Consider the following 7,549-nt stretch of genomic DNA (forward strand, 5'->3'; position numbering starts at 1 on the left):
AAAAGGCCTAATGATAAGAAGGCCTTGCAGTTGACGTTGCAGCCAAGTGTGTCATAATGAAATCAATGGCAAGGTGGAATGAGCAAACAATTCAAGAGAGTTACAAAAAGTTAGAAATCTTAAGAGAAAAAGATCCATCTGTCCCAAAAAAGCTAGATTATAAGAAGGTAGACTTCCCTATCAAATCTAGGGTTGATCCCTTAGAACTTCCTTCAGCGAAGAACATTTCCTCACCTGTATAAAGCTACGTTAAAAGGCAAAAGGAGATCTCTGCAGAAGATATAAAGATGTATGAAGATGAAATGCAAAAAAAAGGATTAGGACTGAATTGATGTACGAGCATCCATATAAAAAAACTAGAAGATCTACTTGGCCAAGTCTTGGGAAAACAATTTTCCCCAACTCATCAAATAACATCTGCCACAAGAAATCCATCTAGCCTCAAAATTCTCAAATGGAAGTTTGATAGGACAAGCCATGAATTGACATTGTTCAGGGCTAATGGAGAAGTTGAAAAGTTCTCCATGACCAGTGCTTTTGGGCTAAAAAATGAAGATCTACAAGTTCTTGTAGAGCTTGAACTTGAAAGGGGTCCGGATGACTATCTCTCTATAAAATCTGAACACCAATCCAAGGGTCAAATTAGGGAGAAGTTGACGAGGAATAAAAGTTGATCTAATAAACATCTGTTTTGGCATCGTTTGTACTAGGGGGAGATTATTGGACCTACAAAAGAACAAATGATTGCAAAAACCAAAACATGACTTCCTGATCAATAAATAAACAGATAATGAAGCATTATCCTCCCAAAGATAGTGCATCTTGAACACTAATTATAACATCTGTTAAAGACATCAAAGATTTGTTTGTAGGCATGGAACATGTAAGTGCACTAGGATGATAAATGTTGGATGCTGCTACTTGAAGAATCTTCAGGGTCATATTTGTAATTTGTGGAAATGTGATATCTTCTATCTAACAAAGTCGGATAGTTTTGAGTATAACAGGGTCCGAATTTGTTAGTATAGCTTGTTCGAATTTATTAAGTGATGCTTGTATGTAGTCAGAACTTATTTAGTTGTTTTGTCAGTACTTATGTTTGATAAGTACCGATTAGAGGTTTTAGTGGTTTGTCCGAATTTATATGTCAAATTTGGACTAGGTTTTTGTAGTCAGGACTTATGTCTCCGTAGATGTCGTTGTATATATTCTAAGTGAATGAATGCAATGCTAATGCTTTTTGGGAAAATTTTATGCGCAAGACTTGTTCTAGAGAAAGAAACAAACCCTACCTATGTGTGTGCTATCACTGTGTGTGATTGTTCAGGCGTGTGATCTATGAATACTTAGTGTATTCACAGATTGATCGGTTCTCTCATCTTCTACTCCTTCTGTATGAGATCTACGGAGCGGTACGAGTCACCCGGTGGTTTCCGCACATCGCATGTGTGTCGAGCAGTTCGGGTTCGTGTGTTCGAGGTACTTTAGGCGACCTTATAGAACGTCTATTGAAGAAGAAACCTTTGTTTTATGGCCAAAGCCATGTTGAAGACAAAGCACTGATCATGAAGACCAAACATTTGTTATAGCCAAACATATGTTTGATATAAGACAACAGAGGTTTGAAGAACAACGGTTTAGTCAATGTAACAATGTTGGCCTGGAACATACGTTTTATGTAATAGATCAGATGATAGATCTCCATAGATGTTTACTAACATCTATGGAATCTTTTCTGTGTGATAGATCTACGCAGATGTTAGATGTCACTATCAGGGTGATGTCAACTGATTGCAAGCAGACCTTTCGTACTTGTATAAATAGATCTCATGTGCTAGAGATCTATTTCATCACTTATCATTCCTTTTGTACGAACAATAAAGCGTGTGATCAGGCTGAGGGGGAGTTTGTACAATCATTACTATAAATTGTAATCATTTGATTATTAATGTAAAACAATTTTGATATAACTTTCTACTCTTGTATGCTCATATAACTCTGCATTTCCATTTATACTTAGTTATTTCATCCATTTTTGCTCACCTAAAGCATACAAATTAAACTCAGATCCTAAAAGCAACCTTTCCAGGGTTTTTTGTTCACCTTCTCCATAATCAACCTGGGGTGGGTGGCAGGTGGTAGATGGTAGATGTTGGGTTAGTGGTTGTAGTGGTGGTAGTGGAGGCAGATGGGAGGGAGAGTTATATCTATTATATATAATAAATAATATGTGTGGGATGTGTATCATGTGATTAAGGGAATGAGAATTATGTTTTGGTGGATAACTTTTGGGTGAATCTTTTATATTTCTCGCGGACCAAAATACCGGGTCTTACCGGATCGAGATACATTTGGATCATATTAATAGTGTTGGGGAAAACACCATTCCGTTCTAAACCCTAGCATCCTTCCCCTTAATCGCTCTACATGATGAACATTTTCTTTTCTAGTTGATTCAATATCCAGGTACGAAATCTTCTATAGATTATCGTTTGGTGAATGATTAATCTATGATATCTTATTTAGTTCTTTTTTCCTTTCACAAATGATGTTTCAATCTTTGTTTGGCATATGATTGCACATCAGCTTCCACCTTCGTAATCGCACAACACCATCAAGTTAGCAATCCTTTTGATTCTTTTGTAAACTTTAGATATATCCTTTTTCCTTTGAGTTGAGTCATCTACAATCTAAACAATTCGCCAAACCTCTACTGTCAGAATGACAAATGTATGAAAATGATGAACCAGATTTGTATGAATGTTTGTTTGAGGATTAGCATGCTAAATTTACATGTGTAATATCTATTTAGTTCATGACTAAGATTCATTCATTCGCTCGTGTTTTAGATTTATAAGTAATCTTGAATTTTGATGTATATCCCCTTTGAGGGTTTTTAGAAAAAAATGATTGTTAGTAGTTTTTCAAACTTTTTAATGGTTTCCCTATTAAGTCTTCCGGAAGTATCGGAATGTCGTTCAGATTTTGTTGTACATAAATCTTTTTCAAAACCCATTTGTTCTTAATTCAATCATGTTTGAGATTAAAGTGTAATATTGATTAGAAATTCATACATGTTCGTCTTTTAGGGTTTTCATAAATTTGTGATTTTTCTTCATAAAGTTTTGATTTTTTTTTTTTTGATGTTATTATGCACTTGGTTCTTTGATTAATGCAAAATGCTATCTTAGTTTGATCAAAGATTTTGAAATATTATAGATTGATGGACATATATAGAGAGAGGAAAATATTGAAACATAGATATTTGAGGCATACAAATATTATCAGATTCAAAGAGGTTAATTTTGATTCTTCATTAGATACATACAACTGTATGCTAGACAACTTTCTTGACTTTAGATTTCTTCTTATGTTTTCTAATTATATGTTTATGCCTTTTTTGCTTTACTTCTATTTAGTTGCATAGTTCCGTAGATAAGTTGAAAAGTGGTCAAACACTGTTTAACTAAGATGAGGTTTATTGTAGATTGTTAAATGCATCAATTGACTATATTGATATTAATACTTCTTTAATCCAAAGGCACCAATTTTGACTTTTAAGTTCAGACACAACAGTTTTAAACAAATAATTTGATTTTTGCTACTTGCTTCCACTAATTATACTGCTAGTACTTCTTTAATGTGTTGTATTAGTTGACCTAATATTACTTTTTGTTCACTCTTGTTTTTCTTTTGTATTATAATGTATGCTTAGGTATGTAGAGTATTAATTCACTACTTTTTTTTTTTGTTGAATATATCGCAACAATGTTTACATAAAACATAGTAAAGGAGCTTTGTCTAAGTTTTTGATCCCGCTGATTTGTGCTTCTGTTCTTCCTCTAACTATGTTTATTTAATCTATTTTTAATTTTTCTAAATTTGTTTATTGATCTAATCGGGCGAGGTCGATTGGTTATAAGCGTTCTCGGCTTAGTTGTGTGTTTGATGTCGAGTTACGATAAATTGCTACTTATTTTTTACGAATTTAACGTGATCGTGGTGCTATTTATGGCAGTTGTGAACTTTTCTGGCGTAAATTTAGGATTAATATATCATCCATTATCAACATTCAAAATGCAGCTAACTTCCTTTTGAATTTGGAGAAAATGTTGAATATAAGTTGGGTGAAATTTGTGTTGATTTATTTACATTCTATATGGGCTTTGTTAGTTGAAGTTTTGAATTATTTGTGGATTTCAGTTCGACTTATTTTGAAGCACAGACATATGTTGAGGGATCGTTTGTTTTCTATAGTTTTGGTTGGCACTTGCTAATGGATTTTACTTGCTCTCTTTTCTTTAGTTGTTATGCGATTAAACTGCCTTATGTCATTTAAAGCATTGAACTATAGAAGTCATTATAAACGTGGTGATTGAAATTAATAAGGTATGCAGGAGTCCTTAGATACACCAGAAACACAACAATTGGCCTGAGCATCTCATGAGTCTCAAAATGACAAAGACATAATAATGTGACAGAAGCACATGTTCCTGACTCTGGTTCAATATCCATCTCAAGTAAAGATGATATAAAGGTTTCCCGTGAGAATATTGAACTTGTATAGAAATTGTATATTTTGTTTTGCATATTATTCTTTCTTGTAAAGTCATAAAAAATGCCTTATGTGTGCATATCTAACCCATGTTAGGTTCAGAGTTTTACGCTTATCTTTATTACGTTTATTCATATTTATTTGGTTTAAATTATGTATTGGGCTTGGGCTAGGCCATGTGGGCCAATGGGGTAGTGGCTCCTATAAATAGTCTTGATTAAATTGTTAGTAGTAGAGCTCTCCCACATATTGTAATCATGTAGCCCCAAATAGAGAACCTTGTACCAGATAATCCTAGGGATTGTGTGCAAGGTTCTCGAAGATCGTACCAGACAGTCTTTGAGACTGTGTGCGATCTAAGCAGCGGCACTACGTTATGTAATGAATATTTTCTTTTTGTTCTTATGGATTGATCTTACTTTCTGCATTCGATTAATCCTAGAGTGATATCACGGGTTTTTCGGGACTAACAAGTGGTATCAGAGCCATTGAAGTCTTTCAAAGGCTCGGTTTTGATATCATTCGAAGAACGAGAAGATATTTACACAGTGTTGGGAATTTTGTTCGAAAAAGAATAGATCTCCGGTTCATAAGATCCGGCCCGGCAGCGGTGGCAGATACTATGACGTATGGTACACGAAGAGGTGAACAAAAGTTGGAGATAGTTTCGGAGGTGGTGTAGAAGAAGAAGCTTTGCTCAGTAACGGGGTATGTGTGGTCACCGGCGATGAGGAGACGAAAGAAGGTCACAGTTGAAGATAATGATGCGTAACAGTGGTGATCGGAGATGGAAGGGATGACCGGAACCGGAGACGATGTTCGGTTTACGGTATTGTACGGAGTGATCGGTAGAGACGGAGGGTGTCGGAGGTAACGGCGGAAGAAATCGGAGACTTTACGGTGAACGGTGGCCGGAGAAGAGAAGGGTGATGGTACAGTCGCCGGTGAAGATGGATGATACGGTGGTTGTCGTTTACGGTCGCCGGAGATGATGAAGATAAGAGATGGAGAATGGGTGATCGATGATCAGGAGACGGGTTGCAGGTTTTCGGTCGGAGAATATGTTGGAGGTTTCTCGGAAATGATTGTGAAGGTGGAGGTGACTGAGATGATGACCGGAAATTATGAAGGTTCCGGTGTACGGTGAACGGAGGTTGATGATTGTCTGCGAACGAAGAAGGTAAATGTGATGATATTCCGAGTTGTAGGTTTGATAACGGTGATAGAGAACGATAGGTGGTAATGAGCGGCAGGATATCTTGTTCCGGAGAAATCAACGGCAGTCGCAGGAGGGTTGCGGCGACTCATGGCGGTGATGTTGGTCTTGATGGTGTTGATTGGTGGCTGCCATGAGGATTTCAATGCTGCTGATGTCATGGCTGACGTCATGGGAACATTCCATTGCGGCTGCAGAGGATGTTTCATCAGAATTATCGAAAAGAAACCTAATAATTTTGTCCGTTGGATGATTGAGCTGATCGACGGCTTAGATTGCTGCACTTGCATGTTGTCGGCTGTCATGGGCAAGGGTTTGGTATGAGCTTGTGCATGGGCTAAGGTAATTATGGGCTAATGATTAGATTGCATTTTTTTTGGGCCACGAGTTGATTGTTCCATATATGTGGCTGAATGGTGAGACTGTTATTCATGGGGCCAGCCTGACATGCTCACAACCAAGTTTTTTTTAATTGTTTAGAGAATATTGACAACATTTCATGGGGCCACATGCTTTAAAAATAATTTTCTAAACGGTGATGTCAGCTGGTGCACATGTTGCACTAAGGTTACATGTGTTTTGGTAAGGGCCTGCTTAAAGTAGGAAGAATGTTTTCAGATATGCTACTGGACCGAAGATTGTGAGATCAAATAGCAGCAATAAGTCTTCACCTTCGGTGGGCCCAATTGAGTTTTATTTCAGAAATCATCCGTGATGGATACAGATCAGAAATCATCCGTTATTATCTGAGACGTTATTAGAGATTAATATCATCCGAAAGACGCAACTACATCCGAGATCATCATTAGTTTATCCGAGACACATTCATCCGAGAGCTTCGTCATTCGTCCGACATAATTCATTATCATCATTTTTCATCCGACATAGATTCTACCATCATCTGAGATACGCTGCTGGACTCGTTCACTGCTGGGCCGCTAAAGGAGAAGACCCAAGGTTGGAGATCATCTAAGCCGTAATAAAGAGAGCATAAAACTAGGGGGAGATTGTTAGGTCTAGAGTTTCACGCTTATCTTTATTACGTTTATTCATATTTATTTGGTTTAAATTATGTATTGGGCTTGGGCTAGGCCATGTGGGCCAATAGGGTAGTGGCTCCTATAAATAGTCTTGATTAGATTGTTATTAGTAGAGCTCTCCCACATATTGTAATCATGTAGCCCCAAATAGAGAACCTTGTACCAGACAATCCTAGGGATTGTGTGCAAGGTTCTCGAAGATCGTACCAGACAGTCTTTGAGACTGTGTGCGATCTAAGCAGCGGCACTACGTTATATAATGAATATTTTCTTTTTGTTCTTATGGATTGATCTTACTTTCCGCATTCGATTAATCCTAGAGTGATATCACGGGTTTTTCGGGACTAACAACCCATCCTACCCTTGGTTTTTCTATTTACAGGTGTAAACAAGGAGAATGTGCATGTTGTGAAAGCATAAATTTCTACAAAACGATCAAAATTTTATAAACATGAAACTAAATATAGACACATGTTTAGACTTTAAAGAATCCTATAGTTATACTTTTTTTAATTTCCTTTTAAAATTTACTAAATGTATTTTCTCGGGATCTTGCACAATTATACAGATATGATAAATAGATACACAGAAAAATGCAAAGGATATTGAATTCAAACATGCTTTTGCAAACTCGAGATACATATAAAATTTAGCATTTCAGGTAGTTAAAAGCAACTTATTCCAAAATGAAATAAATATCAATCCCAGTTATTACGTATTAATATTTATGGTTGAGAT

General features: G+C 36.5%; 1 long non-coding RNA gene across 1 annotated transcript; it reads left to right on the forward strand.

Moving 5' to 3' along the window:
* Positions 1–2,105: 2,105 nt before the first annotated feature.
* Positions 2,106–7,094, forward strand: LOC110872633. Its single transcript, XR_002554582.2, has 2 exons — positions 2,106–2,466; positions 4,398–7,094. It is a non-coding gene; the product is annotated as an uncharacterized LOC110872633 (long non-coding RNA).
* The last annotated feature ends 455 nt before the right edge of the window (positions 7,095–7,549 follow it).

Source organism: Helianthus annuus, chromosome 1, assembly GCF_002127325.2.
Source record: "Helianthus annuus cultivar XRQ/B chromosome 1, HanXRQr2.0-SUNRISE, whole genome shotgun sequence".
NCBI lineage: Eukaryota > Viridiplantae > Streptophyta > Magnoliopsida > Asterales > Asteraceae > Helianthus > Helianthus annuus.